The 27,220-nt window shown below is 47.3% G+C and overlaps 1 protein-coding gene across 3 annotated transcripts in view; it reads right to left on the bottom strand.

Annotated features, from left to right (window-relative positions):
- The window catches only part of PSD (pleckstrin and Sec7 domain containing), a 747,912-nt gene that overhangs the window by 388,785 nt on the left and 331,907 nt on the right, over positions 1-27,220 (bottom strand). The gene's annotated exons all lie outside the window — the stretch shown is intronic.

Here is a 27,220-nt window from a genome sequence, read left to right on the forward strand (position 1 = left end):
GTGGGGATGGATTAGAGATACGAGTGCCCAAAGCAATTGTCCTACTTCGCTAATAATAATCCAATCCTGGTTGAACTACTACTGTATGGCTCTCACAATAGCTGCACCCCATTACTGCTGCAGTTTCACCTTTGCTTATAGCTCTAGATGCCGCCTACTACGTGCCTCCCGAATTCTACACCCTCTCATTCTAAACACACACACACACACACACACACACACACACACACACACACACACACACACACACACACACACACACACACACGCTGCAAAAACATATTTTAAGGCTCACATATCACCCAATTCTGGAAAGTTATGAATAGTGCAGCTCAGATTTCATTTTAAAGCTGTCTTGGCTGGGAATCATACATTCACAACTTCAAAAATATCCCTGGATTGCTGCAGGCAATGAATATTGATCTTATACTTTTTTTTATCTAGCTTACGATTTCTTCATAACCACCACAAACCCCTGGTCCTTAGCCTTTTTTTTTATAGAAGAAACAGGGTAAGTTGAACAAAAAGACTGGGGAACCAATGGGGGAAAATGGAGCTATATTTACTCAAACTGTGACATTTTATGTGTTTGCAATTACCTTCTTATACTATTGTGCATCTGCACATATAAACTGGTTTTAAATTTACAGTGCTGTTTGACTGGACTGTCTGTATTACGCATGCAGAATAAATCACACATTTGGTTCATACAGATGCGGTAAACAGTGTTTTTATAACAAAAGCATAATTTCTTGCACTTACATTAAGTGGCAATCATCAATTAAATGATTGTCGCTTTATAAAAAGTACAAGTTCAGCCGGGAACCTGCACCTGCAGCCAACTCAGACTTTATTACATCTGGCCCCTGGTATGCGAACAGGTGTATAAGAAAAACAAGCTGAATAACATGTATCAAGATAAAAGCATTAAGAACTTTGGGCTGTATCCTATCACATGCAGTAATTTACCACACGGTAATAATGGGCTTTTTAGCCCAATAATGCTATTGTTAAAATAATAGTAATAAAATTAAAAATAATAATATAAAAATGCTATCGGGCTATCCAATTACAGCCATTTTTTTACCGTACAGTAAAGCAGTCGTTATTTGCCGATAAAACATGAAATCTGTGATAAAACTGAGGACCCATTTGATACCATCTCATAACGGGTCTCCTTGGGCTGGTTATCGGGGACTCTGCTTTGTGTTCCTGAGGCACATGAAGCATAATTCCTGATGAATTTCTCGTTTGCAGGGCTAATTGGATAGCACTGTGGGAATCCTTTAGCGGCAGTAACTCACCGCAGCTAATAGAATACTGCCCTTTGTATTACAATTATTATTTTTATTATCCTTTATTGATATGACGCACAATGTTCCGCAGCGCCCAATTACAGAGTACATATGCACATAATCATAACAGGAAAACAGTGACTTACAGTTGAAGACAATATAGGACAAGTACAGGGTAACTAAGCATAACTACATCAGTAGACGACACTGAGATTAGTATCAAGGTGGCCGAAAACAGCATGATTTGGGCATTTGAGGATTATGAAAGTAATAAAAGGATAAGCACATGAGGGAAGAGGTCCCTACTCATGAGAGCTTACATCCTAAAGGGAAGGGGCAGACAGACAGGGGTGACACTGATTGGGTAGACCGGGCGTGGGACAGAGGGTTAGGATGTGATTTCTCTGGGTTTGGTGAAGAAGTGGGTCTTAAGAGCCCGTTTGAAGTTCTGTAATTAGGTGGAGAGTCTGAGGGGGAGAGGTAGAGAATTCCAGAGTAAGCGAGCAGCACGTGAAAAATCTTGGAGGTAGGAGTGGGAGGAAGTAATCAGAAGACAGGTGAATCGGCGTACATTAGCAGAGCAAAAAGGACAGGTGGTAGAGTAAAGGGAGATAAGGTCAGAGATGTAAGTGGGAGAGGAGAGGGTGAGTGCTTTGTAAATGAGTGTGAGAATTTGAATTGGATTCTGAAAGGGAAGGGAAGCCAGTGAAGGGCTTGTAGGAGGGGGGAGGTGGATGTAGTGCATTTGGTGAGGAAGATGAGCCGGGCTGTAGCATTGAGGATAGATTGGAGTGGAGAGAGGTAATTGTCAGGGAGGCCAGTTAGGAGATTACAGTAATCCAATCTGGAAATAATCAGTGTGGATAATGATCTTGGTGGCATCCTGGGTGAGAGAGGGTCTGATCCTGGAAATGTTTTTGAGATGAAAATGGCAGTTTTGTGAGAGGTGCTGAATGTGTGGTTTGAATGAGAGGGAGGAGTCAAGGATTACGCCACAACAGCGTACTTGGGGGCTAGAGGAGATAGTCGTGCCATCAATGGATAATGAGAGTTTGAGAGGTGAGGTTGTGCGGGAGGGTTGGAAGATGATCAGCTCAGTCTTGGACATGTTGAGTTTAAGAAATCGCTGGGACATCCAGGAAGAGATAGCAGAGAGACAGTTGGAGATACGAGTGAAGACAGCCGGGTTAGAGATCAGGGAAGGAAAGGTAGAATTGAGTGTCATCAGCATAGAGGTGATATTGGAAGTTAAAAGAACTAAAGAGTTCACCTAAAGAGGATGTATAGAGAGAGAAAAGGAGAGGACCAAGAACAGAACTTGGGGTAGACCAACAGTTAGTGGAAGTGGGGGGGAGATAGCGTCATGAGAGGAGACAGAGAAGGAACGATCAGAGAGGTAGGAGGACAGCCAGGAGAGGGCAGTATCATGCAGACCAAGAGTGAAGGATTTGCAGAAGGAGAGGGTGGTCCACAGTGTCAAAAGCAGCAGAGAGGTCAATAAGAATAAGCATAGAGTAGTGGCCAATAGATTTGGCTGCATGGAGGTCATTGCAGACTTTTGTGAGGGCAGTTTCAGTGGAGTAGAGAGAGCAGAAACCAGACTGGAATGGGTCCAGCAGTGAGTGGGAGGAAAGAAAGGCAGTGAGGCGGTTATAGAAAGTATGCTCAAGGAGTTTAGAGGCAAAAGGGAGGAGGGAGATGGGTTGATAGCTGGAGAGGGTGTTTGGATCAAGGGTAGGTTTTTAATAATAGGGGAGACAAGAGCATGCTTGAAGGCAGTGGGGACAGTGCCTGATGAGAGGGAGAGATTGAGAAGGTGGGCAAGATGGGAACAGGCAGAAGGAGAGAGGTAGCGGAGGAGGTGGGAGGGGATAGGGTCAAGTTGGGAGGTGGTGGGTGGGAAGGAATAGATGAGGGCCATGATTTCCAGATACATGGGAGAAAGATGTCAGAGTTGGTAAGAGGGAAGGGGATGGGTGGCAAGGGATGGGTGGTGGCTGGTTGCTGGTCTGGTGGGATGTGATGTACTGACGTATGTAGTCAATCTTGGATGTAAAATAAGTGGCAAAGTCAAGAGCATACAATGAGGATGGTAGAGGAGGTGGTAGTGGGCAAAGGAGGGAGTTCACAGTGGCTAAGAGGTGCTGGGATTTGGAAGACAAGTAGAGATGAGAATTTTGAAGTATGATTGTTTAGCGAGGAAAAGGGCAGACTTCAGTGCATAAATTTAAAATGGAGGAAGTCTTCCTTAGAGCGTGATTCCCTCCACTGTCGCTCCGCAGTACGTGACCATTTTTGAAGATATCTGGTGCATTTGTTGTGACAGGGTTGAGGTGTTGATCTGCGAGGGTGAATAGTGGTTGGTGGAGTGACAGAGTCAAGAGCAGAAGTAAGAGATGCATTGTATAGGGATGTGACTTGTTCAGGGCATGAGAGAGAGAGAGAGAATAGGAGAGAGAAGTGAGTCGAATAGGGAGGATAGTGATGGTAGCCTTAGGAAGGAGAGAGGGGGAAGCTGAGATAGATAAGTTGAAAGAGAGCAGGTGGTGGTCAGAGAGGGGAAAAGGGGAATTGGAGAAATCAGAAATATCACAGCAGTGAGTGAGTGAAAACCAGATCCAGTGAGCACCCGTTCACATGGGAGGGTGAGGTGGTCCACCTGGAGAGACCAAGTGAAGAGGTGAGGTTAAGGAGTTTAGAGGCAGGTGATTTTGTGGCGTTATCGATAGGGATGTTGAAATCACCTAGGATAATGGAGGGAATGTCAGAAGAGAGGAAGTGAGGCAGCTAGGAAGCAAAGTTGTTGAGGAATATGGTGGACGGTAGAGGACAGCAACTCGAAGATTAGTAGGTTGGTAAAGGTGTATCACATGGACCTCAAATGTAATGAATGTAAGGGATGATTCTGGAGGTATAAGTTGGTATGTGTAGCTGGAGGGTAAAAGGACCCCAACACCACCACCATGGCATCCCCCGGGTCAGGTCAATCACCATGAAGAGAGCTGCAAACAAGGTAAAAAGGAAAACGCTTTGGGCAGTATGTTGAAAACTATCAATTTAAATTTTTTTTTTAGATTTGCCCAGAATGCACTTAAATATTATAGACATAGACCCCAAACCTGTATATAATTTACAGTATGTTATGTTGTGATTATGTAATCTACTATATAATAGCGAAAATCCGTCCTTCTGTCTTTCTATACAAATCCATAGTTCACAAGCAAAGATCATGTAATGTTACATACGAGCGTATTAAAACACGGCGGAGGCAACTAAAACAATTAGAAATCCCTAGCACCCCTAGGGGGGGAGACAGCAGCACAGAGTATATCAGGAGACAGCATAACTCCGGAATTGCTGGAGCAATGTATTCAAAAATTGGTACACATATGCCTTACAATCTGTAAACAAACACTGTGGGGGGAGACACCCCTATCACCCATAGGGGTGAGGTAGCAGCACTGAGTATTTCAGCAGACAGCATAACTCTGCAATGCCTGCAGCAATTTACAACAAACTTGGTACACACATGACTTTCACTGTGGAAACAAACACTGTGGGGGTCAGACACCCATAGCACCCCTAGGGGTGGGACAACAGCACAGAGTATTTCAGGAGACAGCATAACTCCCGAATGCCTGGACCAATTTACAACAAACTTGGAACACATATGACTTAAAAGCTGGGAACAAACACTGTGGGGGTAAGACACCCCTAGAACCCCTAGGGGTGAGGCAGCAGCACAGAGTTTTTCAGCAGACAGCATAACTCTGGAATGCCTGGAGCAATTTACACCAAACTTGCTACACAAATGTTATGCACACCAGTGCCAGCAGGAATGTACTGGTGTCTGAACGGAGAGGGATGCAAAACAAATGAACTCACAGACAGACTGGGGAATATGACATTACATACATAGAAGGTGATAGGGTAACAAAATAAACACAAAGTGAACAGAGAAGCCCAAAGGCTAAGAAACTGGGTGTCTCCCTAGTATTAGGAATGCTCAGATGGAAAGAAGCGAGATGTTGTGATTTAATACGTAGAGAACCCAAAATGCTGTTGCTAAGGGCAACAGCAAACCCCTAAAGGGTTACCAACGGGTGTGGCAGTAAACTCCTTGGTCAGAGATGGAATAATAGACACAAGGAGAGTCTCCACAATCCTAGTCCTCACTTGCAGTGCACTGGTTCAGCTTACTGCCACTAAACTGACACCTGAACACCTTGCACAGTGAGAAAGGATTTTGGCAGGCAAGTCTGAGAATACAGCCGCAAACCTGCTAGGTTCACAGAGTAGCAAAAGAACCCCAGCAGGTTAAACGACTGACTCCAGTCTTACCGCTAGGTCTGGATTGGCAGAGTGTAATACCAAATCCCAAGGCCTATTTGCAGTAAGCAACAAACAAATACAAAGTTTACACAGTACTAGCTAGCTTTCAGGAACTGACTAACCAACAAAGATTCAGCAGCATCTGCCTAACCTGAGAAGAGGGTTTATATAGCAGGTGCTGTCCACGCCCCACTCAGACCTCACAGACTGTGAGCACAAAAACCAGCACCGGATCCCCTGCCGTGCACAGAGCCTGTAACCACTGCACAGCAAAAGACCCGAACCGGAGTATCAGCTACGCTCAGGTTACTCCGCTAGCACTTGTCTCCCGGTTGCCATGACGACGTGGCAGCACAGAGCAGGAGACCCTAACAACAAATGACTTACACTCTGGGAACAAACACTGTGAGGGTAACACACCACTAGCACCCCTAGGGGTGGGCCAGCAGAGCACACTATAGCAGGACATACATGATATGTCAGTGATGACAGGGCTGCATGTGACAGGGCCAGTGACATGATGTGAGGAGGGGAATGGAGGTAGCACAAACCCACACACTGAGAGTTATATAGTGGAAGTAGCACGGTCCCCCAGCAGCACAGAGTATATCAGGATATATATAATGTGCTGTACTATATAAGAAACTGTAAACATTTTTTATAATTTCACAGGAGCACTGACATGATGTGAGGAGGGGAATGGAGGCAGCAGGAAGCCACAGACTGAGAGTTGTATAGTGGGAAGAGCAGGGTCCCTTGGGGACCAAAAAGGGGTCCGACCACTACACAAAGTGCGTCAGGGAAGCAAGATATGCCTATATACTAGATCTCCAACCAATGTAAATTAACAAACAACTATCATTCTATTTTACCATCCTCATCCCATAGCAAAGCACGGGTATTCAGCTATCTACAATGTTATTTATACTCTGTGTTTAATATTTACATTTATTTTTGTAAACAGACATTCTTACAATCCCGGGCAACACCGGGTACTCCAGCTAGTGATATAATAAAGGGAATTTAGTTCATGTTTATGCTCCGGTCAATGAGCTTGAATATTTGCATTAGTGGATTACAAATCAGCCAGCCATGTGTCAGCAGAGATCCTTTACATAAATATTCATTAGGATTATTGAAATATTTATACAGAGTATGTTTCATTTTCAAACAAATCCAGTATGATTGGTGAATTGGAAGATATTCCTAAATAAGTAAAAATGAAGAACTACACAGATTTGAAATTGAGGTCATTTAGTGCAGGTGAATTTATTGTGACCATACTGTACATCAGCAATCACAAAAAAATAATTCTGAGTATTTTTCCAGCTGATTCTCCAATATGTACCCGTACATTCCAGATATTTTACAGTGATTCTCAGATCATTTTCATCTAAAAATCATATCTGTAAATTATGAAAGTGCCCATTTTAATAGAAAAATACTAATAACCGTCCTCAAATTGGCTAATGGTTACCATCCATAAGCAATCCAGATTGGTTGATAAAAGCCAGCATATAGGACAACCAGATTTTCATATTCTGATCACTTTTTGGTCGGAATCGGCAATTGAGGAACCCCATACATTGCCGATTTTTTTTACACAGTAATTTGCGAAACTCAGAATTGCCCCAACTGATTGCTCATCTATGCAGGGTTTAGCCAGAACATTGTAGGCCTCATAGCAACATTCTGAAGAGGCCCCTACCCCCTTGCAGAGAGACACCTCTTTTAACAGTTGTTCATTATATGCCCCATTGCAGTGCCCTAGTGTTAGGGTCTCCTGCCCTGTGCTGCCACGTCGTCATGGCAACCGGGAGACAAGTGCTAGTGGAGTAACCTGAGCGCAGCTGATACTCCGGTTCGGGTCTTTTGCTGTGGTTATAGGCTCTGTGCACGGCAGGGGATCCGGTGCTGGTTTTTGTGCTCACAGTCTGTGAGGTCTGAGTGGGGCGTGGACAGCACCTGCTTTATAAGGCCTCTTTTCAGGGTAAGCAGATGCTGCTGAATCTTTGTTGGTTAGTCAGTTCATGAAAGTTAGCCAGTACTGTGTAGCTTTGTATTTGTTTGTTGCTTACTGCAAATAGGCCTGGGGATTTGGTATTACACTCTGCCAATCCAGACCTAGCAGTAAGACTGGAGTCAGTCGTTTAGCTTGCTGGGGTTCTGTTACTACTCTGTGAACTTAGCAAGTTTGCGGCTGTATTCTAAGACTTGCCTGTCTAATCCTGTCTCACTGTGCTAGGTGTCAGGGGTCAGTTTAGTGGCAGTAAGCTAAAACCTGTGCACTGCAAGTGAGAAATAGGATTGTGGAGACTCTCCTTGTGTCTATCATTCCATCTCTGACCAAGGAGTTTACTGCCACACCCGTTGGTAACCCTTTAGGGTTTTGCTGTTGCCCTTAGCAACAGCATTTCGGGTTCTCTACGTATTAAAACACAACATCTTGCTTTTTCCATCTGTGCAGTTCTAATACAAGGGAGATACCCAGTTCCTTAGCCTCTGGGCTTCTCTGTTCACTTTGTGTGTATTTTGTTACCCTATTACCTTCTGTGTACGTTATGTCATATTCCCCAGTTTGTCTGTGAGTCCATTTATTTTGCATAACAGTTCAAACACCAGTACATTCCTGCAGACACTGGAGTGCATAACAGTTCTGACACCAGTACTTTCCCGCAGGCACTGGTGTGCATAACATATTCAGCAGCCAACATATTCAGCAGACTAATACTCCTGTTGAAATTTTTTGGGAATATGGAGCATACCCCTCAAAATACGTTGCAACAGGTGGTCGATCAGGTGCAGGTCCTGACTCGACAATTTAATGATTTGTCCATTAAAATGCACACCTCCCAGGCTGCTGGCGGAGCTCCCGCAGCAGCAGCACCTGCAGGGGTTAAGGAGCCGAAAGTAAATCTCCCGGATCGTTTTTCTGGAGATCGCTCGCAGTTCTTTTGTTTCAAGGAGAGCTGCAAGCTATACTTCCGGCTTAGGCCTCAGTCTTCTGGGTCGGAGATTCAGCGGGTGGGCATAGTGATTTCCTTGCTACAAGGAGACCCACAGGTCTGGGCATATGGGTTGCAGCCTGACTGTCCGTCGCTTAAAAGTGTTGATGCTTTTTTTACGGCACTGGGCATGTTGTATGATGACCCTGACAAGACGGCCTCAGCCGAGGCTCAGATTTCGATCCTTAAGCAAGGGCGAAGGCCAGTTGAGGTTTACTGTACGGAGTTTCGGAGGTTGGCCCATGATACCCAGTGGAATGACCCAGCCCTGAGACACCAGTACCGAAGAGGTCTTTCTAACCAGATAAAGGACCAACTGGTACAATATCCCTTGCCTGATAGCTTGGATCAGCTCATGCAGTTATCCATCCGGGTGGATAGACGGCTGAGAGAGCGTAGGCTTGAAAGGGAGACTGAGATTTCCTTCCTTCCCAAGGGAACCTCAGACTCTGAGGAATTTTCTGAGGAGCCTATGCAGATTGGGGCTACCCGCCTCTCCTCGCGTGAGAAGACGCGGAGGAGACAGCAGGGGTTGTGTTTGTACTGTGGGAATAAAGGTCATGTGGTAGTATCATGCCCAGAAAAGCCGGAAAACTTCAGGGCCTGAGGGTGATGGGAAATATCCTGTCAGGCCAGAAGTCAGAATTTCCCAAGAAGACTTTTATCATTCCGGTGACCTTGAAGATCCTCGGTCAAACTGTCAAGACTGAGGCCTTTGTGGACAGTGGGGCCGACGGGGTTTTTATGGACCGCCAATTCGCCCTGAAACACTCTGTTCCCTTAGTACCCTTGGCATCGGAAATTGAGATTTGTGGGTTAAACGGGGAACCATTATCCCAAGGTAAAATTACCTCTTGCACTAGCCAGATTTCTTTGTTTATTGGAGCCACACACTCTGAAAAATTGTCCTTTTATGTGACTGTCTGTACTTTTGCCCCATTGGTGTTGGGGTTACCCTGGTTAAGGGCCCACAATCCTCAATTTGACTGGGTCTCTGGGGAGATTCTTAGTTGGGGTACTGATTGTTTCAGGAGTTGCTTGAGCCTTCCAGTCAGGCTCTCGCAGCTAAGTTTGCCAGGATTGCCAGGGTGTTATGCAGATTTTGCGGACGTGTTCTCCAAAAAAGTTGCAGAGGTACTACCTCCCCATCGCCCCTATGACTGTGCCATTGATTTGTTGCCAAATGCTAAGCTTCCCAAGAGCAGGTTGTACTCCCTGTCACGTCCTGAGACTCAGGCTATGGCAGAGTACATTCAGGAGAACTTGGCTAAGGGATTTATCAGACCTTCACAGTCTCCAGTTGGGTCGGGGTTCTTCTTCGTGGGTAAAAAGGACGGTTCGTTGCGACCCTGCATCGACTTCAGGGAATTGAACCGTATCACGATTAAAAACTCATACCCACTGCCTCTCATTTCGGTCTTGTTTGACCAGCTTCGTACTGCCACCATTTTTTCTAAGATTGACCTACGCGGTGCGTACAATCTAATCCGAATAAGAGAGGGGGATGAATGGAAGACTGCCTTTAATACCCACTCAGGGCATTATGAATATTTGGTGATGCCTTTTGGGCTCTGTAATGCCCCGGCAGTCTTCCAGGATTTCATGAATGATGTGCTCAGGGAATATTTGGATAGATTCTTAGTTGTATACTTAGATGACATCCTAATCTTCTCCCATTCCCTGGAGGAACATCGGAAGCATGTACGCTTAGTCCTCCAGAAACTCAGAGACCACCGGCTTTGGGCGAAGCTGGAGAAGTGCGAATTTGAAGTTCAGCAAATCGCATTTCTAGGATATATTATCTCCCCAGAAGGTTTCCAAATGGAGGGTTCCAAGGTACAGGCAGTCCTGGATTGGGTGCAGCCCACTAGTTTGAAGGCGCTTCAGCGTTTCCTGGGCTTTGCGAATTTTTATAGACGATTTATCGCTGGATTTTCGTCTATAGTGGCGCCCTTGGTGGCACTCACTAAGAAAGGGGCGGATGTTGCTCACTGGTCTTGTGAGGCTAAAGCGGCTTTTGCCCGTCTCAAAAGGGCATTTGTTTCGGCCAAGGTGCTGCGACACCCAGATCCAGAGCGTCCTTTTGTGGTGGAGGTGGATGCCTCTGAGATGGGTATTGGGGCAGTGCTTTCTCAGATGGGAGTGTCTGATAATCGCCTTCATCCCTGTGCTTACTTTTCCCGTAAATTTTCGCCTGCCGAGATGAATTATGACGTGGGTAACCGGGAATTGTTGGCTATTAAGGATGCACTCGAGGAGTGGAGACACTGGCTTGAGGGGGCTAAGTTTGTGGTCTCAATTCTCACTGACCATAAGAATCTGGCATATTTAGAGTCAGCGAAGCGTCTCAATGCCAGGCAGGCACGATGGGCTTTGTTTTTTGCTCGCTTTAATTTTTTGATAACATATCGCCCTGGGTCAAAAAACATCAAGGCTGATGCGCTCTCGCGGAGTTTTGCTCCAATCCAGGAGACCACCGAGGAGCCGTTGCCCATTGTTTCCCCATCATGTATTAAAGTGGGCATTACCCAGGACCTCTTATCATTAGTCCTTAGAGCACAGGAGCAGGCTCCTCCAGACCTTCCGGTAGGTCTTTTGTTTGTGCCTCCCAGGTTAAGACAGCGAGTGTTCCTGGAATTCCATGCCAAGAAGTCGGCAGGTCACCCGGGTATTGCCAGAACTCGGGAGTTGCTATCTAGGGCGGTGTGGTGGCCCTCGGTGGCTAAGGATGTGGATCAGTGGGTTCGGGCATGTGACATCTGTGCCCGAAATAAGACTCCTAGAGGGGTTCCTGTTGGCCCATTACATCCACTCTCTATCCCATCTAAGCCATGGACCCACATTTCAATGGATTTTGTGGTGGACTTGCCCAAATCCTCGGGGATGACAGCCATCTGGGTTGTCGTTGACAGGTTTTCGAAGATGGCGCACTTCGTTCCACTGGTTGGGCTGCCATCAGCCAGACGCCTGTCTGAATTATTTATGCTGCATGTTGTGCGTCTCCACGGGTTGCCACTTGATGTGGTCTCTGACCGCGGATCCCAGTTTGTGGCCAAATTCTGGAGGGCATTTTGTTCCGATCTCCAGATTTCTGTCAGCTTGTCGTCAGGCTACCATCCGCAGTCTAATGGGCAGACTGAAAGGGTGAACCAGTCCTTGGAGCAGTTCCTCAGGTGTTATGTCTCCAAGTGTCAGACTGACTGGGTTGCTCATCTGTCCATGGCGGAGTTTGCCTATAACAACGCGGCTCACTCTGCTACAGGGATCTCTCCCTTCCTTTGTGTGTATGGGCATCATCCTAAGGCCAATTCTTTTGACCCCCTGGACTCCACGCCTGGTGGTTCCTCTGTGGTTTCGGTCCTTAGAGGTATTTGGCGGAAAGTGAAGAAAGCCCTTGTGTCTGTGTCATTAGTGACCAAAAGGGTTTTTGATAAGCGGAAAAGACCCTGCAGCTTCAAATTAGAAGACTTCGTCTGGTTGTCTACCAAGAATTTGAAGTTGAGACAGCCATCTCATAAGTTAGGGCCCCGGTTCATCGGCCCTTATAAGATCACCAGGGTTATCAATCCGGTGGCATTTCAGTTAGATCTGCCCCGTTCTTTGGGTATCAATAAAACATTTCATTGTTCCCTTTTAAAACGGGCGATTAGTAATCCTTCTTCCAGTGGAAGACCTTCCCCTCTTCTGATACGTGGCCAGAGGGAGTTTGTTGTTGAAAGGATTCTTGACTCCAAGGTGGTTCGGGGTCGGCTGTCATTTTTGGTGCACTGGAAGGGGTATGGCCCGGAGGAGCGGTCGTGGGTGCGCAGTTGTGATCTTCATGCCCCCAGACTGATACGCTCTTTCTTCTCGCAGTTCCCCGATAAACCCGGTGGTAGGGGTTCTTTGACCCCTCGTCAGAGGGGGGGTACTGTTAGGGTCTCCTGCCCTGTGCTGCCACGTCGTCATGGCAACCGGGAGACAAGTGCTAGTGGAGTAACCTGAGCGCAGCTGATACTCCGGTTCGGGTCTTTTGCTGTGCAGTGGTTATAGGCTCTGTGCACGGCAGGGGATCCGGTGCTGGTTTTTGTGCTCACAGTCTGTGAGGTCTGAGTGGGGCGTGGACAGCACCTGCTTTATAAGGCCTCTTTTCAGGGTAAGCAGATGCTGCTGAATCTTTGTTGGTTAGTCAGTTCATGAAAGTTAGCCAGTACTGTGTAGCTTTGTATTTGTTTGTTGCTTACTGCAAATAGGCCTGGGGATTTGGTATTACACTCTGCCAATCCAGACCTAGCAGTAAGACTGGAGTCAGTCGTTTAGCTTGCTGGGGTTCTGTTACTACTCTGTGAACTTAGCAAGTTTGCGGCTGTATTCTAAGACTTGCCTGTCTAATCCTGTCTCACTGTGCTAGGTGTCAGGGGTCAGTTTAGTGGCAGTAAGCTAAAACCTGTGCACTGCAAGTGAGAAATAGGATTGTGGAGACTCTCCTTGTGTCTATCATTCCATCTCTGACCAAGGAGTTTACTGCCACACCCGTTGGTAACCCTTTAGGGTTTTGCTGTTGCCCTTAGCAACAGCATTTCGGGTTCTCTACGTATTAAAACACAACATCTTGCTTTTTCCATCTGTGCAGTTCTAATACAAGGGAGATACCCAGTTCCTTAGCCTCTGGGCTTCTCTGTTCACTTTGTGTGTATTTTGTTACCCTATTACCTTCTGTGTACGTTATGTCATATTCCCCAGTTTGTCTGTGAGTCCATTTGTTTTGCATAACAGTTCAAACACCAGTACATTCCTGCAGACACTGGAGTGCATAACAGTTCTGACACCAGTACTTTCCCGCAGGCACTGGTGTGCATAACACCTAGTCTATTTTATAAATGATAGTGGTGCCCTAGTTCATGTTATGCCCCACAGTAGTGCTATAGTCCTCATTATACCATACAGTATACCAAGATCATATTATGCCATATTATAGTGCCCCAAGTTAACAAAATGTTACATTGTACTGCCGCCAGTACACATCACACACAGTGCCCACAGGTTACATTATGCCCCACAGTTTATAGTTGCCAATTCCAGGTACCTAGCAGACAACTTTATGACCTGAATGTAGTTGAGTCAGGCTGCAGAGGTGGGCTCTCCAAGTCTCTGGGCCCCACAGCAATGGACTCCGTACACTCACTATAACTATACACGGGAATGCATGACCCCCATTACTTACAGTACCTGCTGCTCTAGAACTTCAGTAAATACAATTTTTTTTAATCTTTCACTATATAGTGCACTCTGAAGGATCTTATGTCCTGCCGTGGAATATTGATAAAAAGTATTTTAATTAGCTAAAAGTTTTATGGAAATCACTAGTCTTCGGATACATGATAGCATAATCTCTCTAAATGTCAAAACCCAGATTGGAATACAATATGTATTTTTTTATATTTCAGCATAGACATTGAATCTTTTTTTATATGATCAATTCCGATGAAGAACAGTGTCATGCAACATATGTACATAAATGTGCTTAAGCTTTGCAACCATAGAAGCAACCATGTAGATAAAAAAAAATAAAAAAAGGCTACAAATAAAGATTGCTAAATAGATTATGATAAAGGTTCAGTCCCGAGGCCAGGGCTGCAGTCTGAGACGTAGATGTATTCCTAGAATGAGGGCAACTATTAGGAGATGTGGTAAGCTCTGACCCCATCCAACATGATGAAACTGGCAAGGTAAGAGTAATATTTTAGACAGGGCCATCATTTTGTATGGGCTCAATGGGCAGTTGCCCAAGGTCCCCAGGGGTATAAAGACCACAGGCTGATAGCTGAGGGTCCCCTTTTTCCAGGGGTACCAGATTTTTAAAAATTAGCCCTGGGGAATCAGAGATCTCCGACTTCAAAGCAGTGATACCCATCTGAGTATGTTAATTGCTCTTCCCAGCCAGATATCTCGGATTCTGATGGTATATTTCAAAAGCTGGGACTCTCCCCTTTTGGGGGACACTGGCAGCTTGTCACAACTATACTCAGAACCAGAGATATCAGCCTTCCAGCAGTTGGTCCCTGCTCCTGCTCCACACGCCTGGTATGCAGTTTCATATATTCATCAGTGGATTGCTCTGGCTCATGAACTCTGATCCCCAAGTCCCCAGTACCTCCTGAAAGGTGCGACTCTCTAGATTTTTTATTCCATTAAAAGCTAAGAAATCTATTTCCAGGAACTAGAGATAACTGCAGTCAAGCAGGCTACCCTCCCACTGGAAAATTATGAATATTAAGCCAACTCGACTATCCACCCCTCTCCTGTGTATTAAACACCCCCCCATGTACCGGAGATCCTTCATTCAGCCCAATCCCACCCCATCCCCCACCATCTGTGCAGTAAAGATTAATTAGCATAAATCACTGCTCCGGGTTCTACATGCTGAGCGGAAGATAGAACACCCCCTACAACTCCCCTTCCCCGGAGGACATTATAATTTTTATTATTATCCTTTATTTATATGGCGCCACAAGGGATCCGCAGCGCCCATTATACAGTACATAATCAAATGAGCAAACAAGAAAACAGCACTTACAGTTCAAGACAATATAGGACAGGTATAGAAAACCCGGGGTTAGGTGCCATCAAAGAGAGTAAGGAGTATTAGATTGCGTAAGTAAGAAAAGGAAAGGCACATGAGGAAAGAAGTCCCTGCTCATGCGAGCTTACAATCTAAAAGGTGAAGGGCTAATAGACCGGAGTGACACAGAAGTGGTAGACAGTGAGCATAGACAAGACGGTTAGGAGGAGAGTTGGCTGGGTTTGGTGAACAAGTGGTTCTTGAGAGCCCGTTTAAAGTTTCGTAGAGAGGTGGAGAGTCAGATGGGGAGAGGTAGAGCATTCCAAAGATAGGGAGCAGCACGTGCAAAATCTTGTACAGTAGTTAGGAGTGGGAGGAGGTAGTCAGTTGGCAGGAGAGACGGCGTGCATTAGCAGAGCGAAGAGGTCAGGTGGGAATGTAAAGAGAGATAAGGTCAGAGATGTAAGTGGGAGAAAAGTGGGTGAGGGCTTTGTAGGTGAGTGTGAGAAGCTTGAATTGGATTCTGAATGGGAAGGGTAGCCAGTGAAGGTCCTGCAAGAGAGGGGATGTGGATGTAGTACGCTTGGTGAGGAAGATGAGACGGGCAGCAGCATTGGGGATAGATTGGAGTGGAGAGAGACATTTTTGAGGGAGGCCAGATAGGAGGAGATTACAGTAGTCCAATCTGGAGATGACCAGTGAGTGGATGAGGGTCATAGAAGTGTCCTGGATGAGAAAGGGTCTGATCCTGGAGATGTTTTTGAGATGGAAATGGCAGGTTAGTGAGAGGTACTGAATGTGTGGTTTGAAGGAGAGGGAGGAGTCAAGGATTACTCCAAGACATTGCACTTGGGGGCTAGAGGAGATAGTCGTGCCATCAATGGATAATGAAATTGTGGGAGGTGAGGTTATGCAGGAGGAGGGAAGATGATCGGATCAGTCTTAGATATGTTAAGCTTAAGAAAGCGCTGGGACATCCAGGAGGAGATAGCAGAGAGACAGTTGGAGAGCAGGGGAGAGGTCAGGGGAGGAAAGGTAGATTTGAGTATCATCAGCATAGAGATGATATTTTAAGTTAAAAGAGCTAATGAGCTCACCTAATGAGGATGTGCAGAGAGAGAAAAGGAGAGGCCCAAGAACAGAACCTTGGGGGACACCTACTGGTAGAGGAAGTGTGTGTGTGTGTGTGTGTGTGGGGGTGGGGGAGGGGGGTGGAGTCATGAGAGGAAACAGAGAAGGAACGGTCAGAAAGGTAGGAGGACAGCCAGGAGAGAGCAGTATCATGCAAACCAAGTGAGTAAAGGATTTGCAGGAGGAGAGAGTGGTCTACAGTGTCAAAAGCAGCAGGGAGGTCAAGGAGAATAAGCAAAGAGTAGTGGCTCTTGGATTTAGCAGCAAGGAGGTCATTGCAGACTTTCGTGAGGGCAGTTTCAGTGGAGTGTTGAGGACAATAGCCAGACTGGAAAGGGTCAAGCAGTGAGTGAGAGGTAAGAAAGGCAGTGAGGCGATTATAGACAATATGCTCAAGGAGTTTGGAGGCAAAAGGGAGAAGAGAGATGGGTCGGTAGTTGGAGAGATTGATTGGATCAAGGGTTGGTTTTTTAAGAATAGGGGAGACAAGGGCATGCTTGAAGGCAGAAGGGACAGTGCCTGATGACAGTGAGAGATTGAGTAGATGGGCAAGATGGGAACAGGCAGAAGAAGAGAGGAAGCGAAGAAGGTGGGAAGGAATAGGGTCAAGTGGGGAGGTGGAGGGGGGTGAGGACTGGATGAGGACCATGACTTCCTCTCCAAATACTGGGAAGAAAGATGTCAGAGTTGGTAGGAGGGAAGGAGAGTGGGGGTCGGGAAATGGAGGAGGGGGGTTGCTCAGGTTCTGGTGGGATGTTATGTCCTGACGAATGGAGTCAATTTTGAATATGAAGTAGGTGCCAAAGTCAAGTGCAGAAAGTGAAGAGGGGAGTTGAGGCGGGGATAGGCAGAGGAGTGAGTTGACAGTGGCAAAGAGGCGCCGGGGGTTTGAGGATTGGGAGGAGATGAGGTTTTTGTAGTAAGATTGTTTAGAGTGGGTAAGGGCAGCAAAGTATGATGAGAGCATAAATTTGAAGCGGAAGAAGTCGGCATTAGAACATGATTTCCTGCACTGTTGCTCAGCGGTACGTGAGCATTTTTGCAGATATCTGGTGTATTTGGTGTGCCAGGGTTGAGGTGTGGATCTGCGTGGATGAATAGTGGTTGGTGGGGTGACAGAGTCAAGAGCAGAGGTAAGGGATGCATTGTATAGGGAAGTAGCTTGTTCAGGGCAGGAAAGAGAGAGAATAGGAGAGAGCAGCGAGTCAAACAGGGAAGATAGGGAAGTGGTGTCAATAGCCTTAATCAAAGCTGCTGCTGATAGCAACCCCTACTGCTGGAGGATGGGTAGGGGCCCCAGTGCATTGCTTTGCCTAGGGGGCCTACACTGCTGTTAAGATAGCCCTGACTTTAGATACATAGTAATCATTCTTTAGATTCCTCAGATGTGATGTAATGATGCCGTAATAAGTATTACACTACTGTCTGAAACGCCAGGTACTGTAAGAAAACTGCACACTACTGTAGCTGGAAGAGAAGAAATGCTGGGAGAGAGTTAGGGTGGGAGTGGGAGGGGTGATGAAACAGATTTAAATAGATTTTGGGGGTCATTCCGAGTTGTTCACTCGTTATTTTTTTCTCGCAACGGAGCGATTAGTCGCTAATGCGCATGCGCAATGTCCGCAGTGCGACTGCGCCAAGTAAATTTGCTATGCAGTTTGAATTTTACTCACGGCATTACAAGGTTTTTTTCTTCGTTCTGGTGATCGTAATGTGATTGACAGGAAGTGGGTGTTTCTGGGCGGAAACTGGCCGTTTTATGGGAGTGTGTGAAAAAACGCTACCGTTTCTGGGAAAAACGCGGGAGTGGCTGGAGAAACGGAGGAGTGTCTGGGCGAACGCTGGGTGTGTTTGTGACGTCAAACCAGGAACGACAAGCACTGAACTGATCGCACTGGAAGAGTAAGTCTCGAGCTACTCAGAAACGGCACAGAGAAGTCTTTTCGCAATATTGCGAATCTTTCGTTCGCAATTTTAATAAGCTAAGATTCACTCCCAGTAGGCGGCGGCTTAGCGTGTGCAAAGCTGCTAAAAGCAGCTTGCGAGCGAACAACTCGGAATGAGGGCCTTTAAACATTCTAGGTTTATCAGTCACAAGAAGAAAACCATTTCCCACAATGCCTCAGTAACACAATACTGTAAGTTAGTTATAACAAGTTTCTTTATTACGATTGGAAGTGTTTTATCTGATACATAACAATTTTAGCATTGTTTAATAAATTACATGTAAAACCCATAGATTGTAAATTTTGCTGGGGCAAGGACTGACATATTCTCTATAAAAAGCTGCAGAATGTGTGTTTTATATAAATATCTGCTAATAAGTACAGTACTTCCAGATGCTGTTTCCTCACTTTTACATCAGCCAAATAGATAATGGTACCAATACTTGGCGGCAGGACAATGGGCTACCTAGGGGTATATTCAATTAGGGTCGAAAACTGACATCTGTCGAAAAGACGTCAGTTTTCGACTTTTTAAGGTCGAATAGTGATTCGACCTATTCAGTCCCATCAGTTTTTATTCGACAAGTCGTGGAATTCGATTTGTCGAATAGTACGTGAATCGGAGGTATAGCTGCCGATTCACATACTTTTGAGTGAAATGGGGCCAAATTCGACAGGATTTGGCCCCGTTTCCGACCATCTCAGTCCGACATAAAAAAATGTCAGACTGAGATGTGGGACCCAGAGGAGGAGAGGGGGGAGAGCAGCGGGCATACAGGGGAGATCAGCGCTATAGCACAGCGCTGCAGCAGAATGTCTCACAGCCGCGCCACTCACGGTAGCATCCACCCAGCTCCAGCAAGTGAGGTCACGCTTGCTGGAGCTGGGTGGACACTGCCGTGAAGTCTGGCGGCTGTGTGACATCCTTCTGCAGCACTGCTGTAGCGCTGCTCTCCTCTGTCTGCCCGCGGCTGTCCCGCGGCTCCATCCCCCCTCTCCTCCTCTGGGTCCCTCATCTCAATTCGACTTTTAAAAGTCGAATTGAGATGAGATTAAAATAAGATTTTAAACCTACCGGTAAATCTTTTTCTCGTAGTCCGTAGAGGATGCTGGGGACTCCGTAAGGACCATGGGGATAGACGGGCTCCGCAGGAGACATGGGCACTTTAAGAAAGACTTTGGATCTGGGTGTGCACTGGCTCCTCCCTGTATGCCCCTCCTCCAGACCTCAGTTAGAGAAACTGTGCCCAGAGGAGACGGACAGAACGAGGAAAGGATTTTAGTTAATCCAAGGGCAAGATTCATACCAGCCACACCAATCACACCGTATAACTTGTAATATATTATCTAGTTAACAGTATGAAAAAACAACATAGTATCGGTCCAAAACCAATGAAACTATAACATAACCCTTATGTAAGCAATAACTATATACAAGTCTTGCAGAAGTAGTCCGCACTTGGGACGGGCGCCCAGCATCCTCTACGGACTACGAGAAAAAGATTTACCAGTAGGTTTAAAATCTTATTTTCTCTAACGTCCTAGAGGATGCTGGGGACTCCGTAAGGACCATGGGGATTATACCAAAGCTCCCAAACGGGCGGGAGAGTGCGGATGACTCTGCAGCACCGATTGAGCAAACAGGAGGTCCTCCTCAGCCAGGGTATCAAACTTATAGAACTTTGCAAAGGTGTTTGACCCCGACCAAGTAGCAGCTCGGCACAGCTGTAGTGCCGAGACCCCTCGGGCAGCCGCCCAAGAAGAGCCCACCTTCCTAGTGGAATGGGCCTTAACCGATTTTGGTAACGGCAATCCTGCCGTAGAATGCGCCTGCTGAATCGTGCTACAGATCCAGAGAGCAATAGTCTGCTTTGAAGCGGGAGCGCCAACCTTGTTGGCTGCATACAGGACAAACAGTGCTTCTGTCTTCCTGACTCTAGCCGTTCTGGCCACGTAAATTTTCAAAGCCCTGACCACATCAAGGGACTCGGAATCCTCCAAATCACGCGTAGCCACAGGCACGACAATAGGTTGGTTCATATGAAAGGATGAGACCACTTTAGGTAGGAATTGAGGACGGGTCCGCAATTCCGCCCTATCCATATGGAAAACCAGATAGGGGCTTTTATGTGATAAAGCCGCTAATTCCGAAACTCGCCTAGCCGAAGCCAAGGCTAACAACATGACCACCTTCCAAGTGAGATATTTCAACTCCACCGTTTTAAGTGGTTCAAACCAATGTGACTTAAGGAAACTTAACACCACGTTAAGGTCCCAAGGCGCCACCGGAGGTACAAAAGGAGGCTGAATATGCAGTAATCCCTTCACAAACGTCTGTACTTCTGGAAGAGAGGCCAATTCCTTTTGAAAGAAAATGGATAAGGCCGAAATCTGAACCTTAATAGAACCTAATTTTAGGCCCAAATTCACTCCAGTTTGTAGGAAGTGAAGAAAGCTGCCCAGATGGAATTCTTCCGTATGAGCATTCCTGGCCTCACACCAAGAAACATATTTTTGCCATATCCTAGCCTTTATTAGTGTAGGAATGACCTCATCCGGAATACCTTTTTCCGCTAGGATCCGGCGTTCAACCGCCATGCCGTCAAACGCAGCCGCGGTAAGTCTTAGAACAGACAGGGCCCCTGTTGCAACAGGTCCTGTCTTAGAAGAAGGGGCCACGGATCTTCTGTGAGCATCTCCTGCAGATCCGGATACCAGGTCCTTCGTGGCCAATCTGGAACAATGAGGATTGTTCTCACTCCTCTTTTTCTTATTATTCTCAACACCTTGGGTATGAGAGGAATAGGAGGAAATACATAGACCGACCGGAACACCCACGGTGTCACTAGGGCGTCCACAGCTACCGCCTGAGGGTCTCTTGACCTGGCGCAATACCTTTGTAGCTTTTTGTTGAGACGGGACGCCATCATGCCTATTTGGGGCAGTCCCCACTGACTTGCAATCTGCGCGAAGACTTCCTGATGAAGTCCCCACTCTCCCGGATGTAGGTCGTGTCTGCTGAGGAAGTCTGCTTCCCAGTTGTCCACTCCCAGAATGAACACTACTGACAGTGCGCTTACATGATTCTCCGCCCAGCGAAGAATTCTGGTGGCTTCCGCCATCGCCACTCTGCTACTTGTGCCGCCTTGGCGGTTTACATGAGCTACTGCGGTGACGTTGTCTGACTGGATCAGAACTGGTTGGTCGTGAAGTAATGCCTCCGCTTGACGTAGGGCGTTGTATATGGCCCTCAGTTCCAGGATGTTGATGTGGAGACAAGTCTCTTGACTTGACCAAAGACCTTGGAAATTTCTTCCCTGTGTGACTGCTCCCCAACCTCGGAGGCTCGTGTCCGTGGTCACCAGGATCCAGTCCTGAATGCCGAACCTGCGGCCCTCTAGGAGGTGAGCACTTTGCAGCCACCACAGGAGAGATACCCTGGCTCTGGGAGACAGGGTGATCTGCTGATGAATTTGTAGATGTGACCCAGACCACTTGTACAGTAGGTCCCATTGGAAAGTCCTCGCACGGAACCTGCCGAAGGGAATGGCTTCGTATGATGCCACCAACTTTCCCAGAACTCGAGTGCAGTGATGCACTGACACCTGTTTTGGCTTCAATAAGTTCCTGACCAGAGTCATGAGTTCTTGAGCTTTATCTGTCGGAAGAAAAACCCTTTTCTGGTCTGTGTCCAGAATCATGCCCAAGAAAGTCAAACGAGACGTAGGATTCAGCTGCGACTTCGGAATATTGAGAATCCAGTCGTGTTGCTGTAACACCTTCAGTGAAAGTGATACGCTTTTCAGCAACTTCTCCCGTGATCTCGCTTTTATGAGGAGATCGTCCAAGTATGGGATAATTGTGACACCCTGCTTGCGCAGGAGCACCATCATTTCCGCCATTACCTTGGTGAAAATCCTCGGGGCCGTGGAAAGCCCAAACGGCAACGTCTGAAATTGGTAATGACAATCCTGTACCGCAAATCTCAGGTACGCCTGATGAGGAGGATATATGGGAACATGCAGGTATGCATCCTTTATGTCCAGAGATACCATAAAATCTCCCCCTTCCAGGCTGGCGATGACCGCTCTGAGCGATTCTATTTTGAACTTGAACCGTTTTAAGTAAAGGTTCAGGGATTTTAAATTCAAAATGGGTCTGACCGAACCGTCCAGTTTCGGGACCACAAACAGAGTTGAGTAGTATCCCTTCCCTCTTTGAAGCAGGGGAACCTCGACCACCACTTGTTGAAGACACAATTTGTGAATCGCATGTAACACTATCTCCCTTTCTAGGGGAGAAGTCGGTAGCTCCGATTTGAAAAACCGGCGAGGGGGCACCTCTTCGAATTCCAGCTTGTATCCCTGAGAAACAATTTCTATTGCCCAGGGATCCACCTGTGAGTGAACCCAGATGTGGCTGAAAAGTCGAAGATGTGCCCCCACTGGAGCGGACTCCCTCAGGGGAGCCCCAGCGTCATGCGGTGGATTTTGCAGAGGCCGGGGAGGACTTCTGTTCCTGGGAACTAGCTGTGTTGTGCAGCTTTTTCCCTCTGCCCTTACCTCTGGCAAGAAAGGACGATCCACGTACTCTTTTGCTTTTATTTGAATGAAAGGACTGCATTTGATAATGAGGCGCTTTCTTAGGTTGTGAGGGAACATAAGGCAAAAAATTTGATTTACCTGCCGTAGCTGTGGAGACCAGGTCCAAGAGGCCTTCTCCAAATAATTCCTCACCCTTGTAAGGTAAAAACTCCATATGCATCTTTGAGTCGGCATCACCTGTCCAGTGTCGGGTCCATAAGACTCGCCTAGCAGAAATAGACATAGCGTTTATTCTGGAACCCAGTAAACTAATGTCTCTTTGAGCATCCCTCATATATAAGACAGCATCTTTTATATGCCCTAGGGTCATTAAAATGGTATCCTTATCTAGGTTCTCAATTTCCACTGATAAGGAATCTGTCCATGCTGCTACAGCACTACAAACCCAGGCCGACGCAATTGCCGGTCTGAGTATCGTACCAGAATGTGTGTAAATGGACTTCAAGGTAACCTCCTGCTTGCGGTCAGCAGGATCCTTGAGGGCAGTGCCAGATTAAGGTCCACATGGGCCTGGAGTTGAGATTTATGAAGGGCCTATTGTTTGTGCCGCAGGAGGAGTGATCAGCATGGTGAGGGTATGAGTACTGATGGGGGGGTATGACCAGTGTTGTGGGTGTGTGGTCTTAACAGGGAGTGTGGTCTACCATCTGTCTTCAACCATTTCAAACTCACACCCCTCTGGCTTATATGAAGCATATATCCTCCTGTTATATTACTGATCATTGCATACCCCCCCCCCCCACCACATACTCACAAATAATGTTTAGAGTGCATTGACAGACATACACCTCAAAATTTATAATTTTCCAATATCTATCTGTAAACATAGTGCAGAAGATGAAAACACAAGAAATACAAAATGAATATTAAATAAAACTAATATGTGACCTGCATTTTATGCAAATGCTACTGCAAAGACCTTCCTTTGTGTACAAGTATGCATCTGAATGTGCAAGGACTAAGACGCCCACTGTCAGTGTCTGTAGATGCTGTAACACTGCTTGGTGCTTCTTTAGACACTATTATTGGTCGCACCGTCGAAACTTGCACAAGCCCTTGGGTAAGTGCAGATTTTCCAATTTGAGTGTGGCCTCCAAGGTTAACGATGAATCGTCTGTGTATGAAACCACTTTAGCATCATGTACGCAACATGCCCATGAGACGGACCATTTTTGTGCCCATTAATAGCCACCTCCCAGTCACTGCCCAGGAATTGGATACACATTGGAGGGAATTCAATTAGCATTGCATGCACGTAACTCCCACTTTAAGTGCCTGGAGCTATAATATCTAGTATTGGTCCTCCTTACACATTATGCCCACAGAATGAGCCAAAATTCACAATATGCCACACAGTGTGAGCCAAAATTCCCACAGAATGAGCCAAAATTGATATTATGCCACACGGAATGAGCCAAAATTCACATTATGCCACATGGAATGACGCAAATTTCACATTATGCCACACGGAATGAGCCAAAATTCACATTATGCCACACGGAATGAGCCAAAATTCACATTATGCCATATAGTATGAGAAATTCACATTATGCCACATGGAATGAGCCAAAATTCACATTATGCCACAAGGAATGAGCCAAAATTCTCCCTGGGAGAGTGACAGCAGGGACATAGAGAGGGACACGGAGAGTGATAGAGGGACAGGGAGAGTGACAGAGGGACATACGGACAGGGAGAGTGACAGAGGGACATAGGGAAAGGGACAGGGAAAGTGACATAGGGACAGGGAGAGTGACAGGGGGAGTGGCAGAGGGACATAGGGACAGGTAGAGTGACATGGAGAGTGAAAGAGGTACATAGGGACAGGGAGAGTGACAGCAGGGACATAGAGAGTTACAGAGGGACAGGAAGAGAGACAGAGGGACATAGGGACAGGGAGAGTGGCAGCAGGGAAAGAGAGAGGTACAGAGGGACAGGGAGAGAGACAGGGACATAGGGACAGGGAGAGTGACAGCAGGGACAGAGAAAGGTACAGAGGGACATGGAGAGAGACAGAGGGACATAGGGACAGGGAGAGTGACAGCAGGGACAGAGAGAGGTACAGAGGGACAGGGAGAGTGACAGCAGGGACATAGAGAGTTACAGAGGGACAGGGAGAGGGACATAGGGACAGGGAGAGTGACAGCAGGGACAGAGAGAGGTACAGAGGGACGGATAGAGACAGAGGGACATAGGGACAGGGAGATTGACAGCAGGGACAGAGAGAGGTACAGAGGGACAGGGAGAGAGACAGAGGGACATAGGGACAGGGAGAGTGACAGCAAGGAGAAACAGTAGGGAGAGAGAAAAACAGCAAGGTTAGATTACCTAATGGGCAGCGGTGAAGAGAAGGAGGCTGTGGTCAGTTGTGGTGCGGAGGAGGCTATGGTCGGCAGCAGTGCAGAGGAGGAGGAGGCTGTGGTCGGTGGCAGCGGTGTGAAGGAGGAGGCTGTGGTTGGCAGTGCGGAGGATGCGGCGGTTGCTGTGGCCTTCAGTGTGGCTCTGGCTGTGAAGCCCCCCTGCATCCAGTCCGCCTATCATTTCAAATCTGTCGCGGACCAGCAGCCAATCGGGAGCGGCTGCGCGGCTGCTCCTCATTAGCTGCCGGCTTGAGAGCTCCAATTGGCGCTTGAATAGCGCCAAATTTAAAATGATGGCGGCGGGGGCCTTCAGCAGTCAGTGCACGAAGTGTTGGTATGCCATAGCGGTATATACCGACCCACATTGAGCACTGTATATACCCTCTTGTGTATACACATAAATACATTATACTGTGACCAATGCACCAGCACACACAAGGCTGCACCAGCACACACAGGGATACACTGCACTGCAACAGCACATACAGGGTTACACCGCACTGCTCCAGCACACACCGTACTGCACCAGCACACAGGGTTACACCATATGGGCAGCACACACAGAGTTACACTGCACTGCACACACCATACAGTGGCAGTACAAAGGGTTTCACCACACTGCTCCAGCACACAAAGGGTTACAACATACAGTGACAGCACACACAGGGCAAATCCATCGAGTGGAAGCACACACTGGGTTACACCCCACTGCACCAGCACACACAGGGTCAATCTGTACAGTGGCAACACACACAGCATTTGCGCAGACCCACAAATGCAAATAATCAGGTATTACGTATATCTCTGAATCAGGCCCTGATGTTCTTAAATCAGCATACAGATGTGTCTTGCTGCAGCCATGCTGCTTTTAGCAGTGTGCTGTAGCGGGACCACAATGCGAACGCAGTGCATTATGCCACGCTTGTTTGCATTGCTGCCGGGTCCCACTGAAGTGAATGGGAGGCGGGTGCATGCACACACCAGCTTCCAATCATATCTATGGCATAGCGGGAATGTGCGATTGTACGCGCCCAGCTATGCCACGGTATGCTTGCTGCGATGCGTACACATTACAGCAAGGACAAAAAGGCACACATCTGTATGCTGCTTTACAGACAACTTCAGGGAATACACCCAAGTAGGGAAAAATCAGCTGTCCCACTCACCAATTCTGGGTTGCAGAGATCCAGTGCTGTAGTTGGTCCAGTAGACTGCACACCAAACCATAGGTTCTTCGGATGGCTGGCGGGGCAGAGCTTAGAGCAATCAGGGGACACCCACACTGGTGACACAATTTCAGGTGACCAGGAGTCGGGTTTATCACGACTGGGGGCGGAGCTAAGTGAGACCAGGGTGGTCCACTCTGGAGACACAGCTGTTCAGATGACCAGGAGCAGAGCTAAGTATGGCCAGGAGGCTCCCAGCCTCCCACACTGTTGGAAAGAATCGCATGGCCGGGGGCAGGGCTTATTGCGCACAGGGGGTGGAGCCTAGTGCGACCAGGAGGCTCTATCACACTGTTAGCACAGCATCGCAAACCGGGGGGGGGGGGGGGGGGGGGGCTTATCGCGCACCAGGGGCGGGGCCTAGAGTGGCCAGGAGGGTCTTACTAGAAGCAAAGCATCGGATGGCTGGGGGAGGGCTGGAGGTCAGCGCTGCTAGGGGGCGGAGCTTATTGCGGACAGAGGGCGGGCCCTATCGCAGCCAGGAGGGTCACACACTGGTGGCAAATCCTCGGTTGACGGGGGGCGGAGCTTAGCATGGCCAGGGGCGGAGCATATGTCTGCTGCGCTCCGGTGATCGGCGGCTAGGAACTGGGGTATGTGTGTACGATGTTTGGGGCAGCCAGGTGATAATGTGCTGGGCTGGTGGTCACAGTAGTGACAGGAAAAACATTTTTTCCTGTCAACACTGCACTGCATTGTATCCTCTGGGCCTATTTTCATGGGAGGCCTGGAGCTGGAGCTCCATCCGCCCCATTGTTAATCCGGCCCTGCTTGAGGGTA

Source organism: Pseudophryne corroboree, chromosome 3, assembly GCF_028390025.1.
Source record: "Pseudophryne corroboree isolate aPseCor3 chromosome 3, aPseCor3.hap2, whole genome shotgun sequence".
Classification (NCBI taxonomy): Eukaryota; Metazoa; Chordata; class Amphibia; order Anura; family Myobatrachidae; genus Pseudophryne; species Pseudophryne corroboree.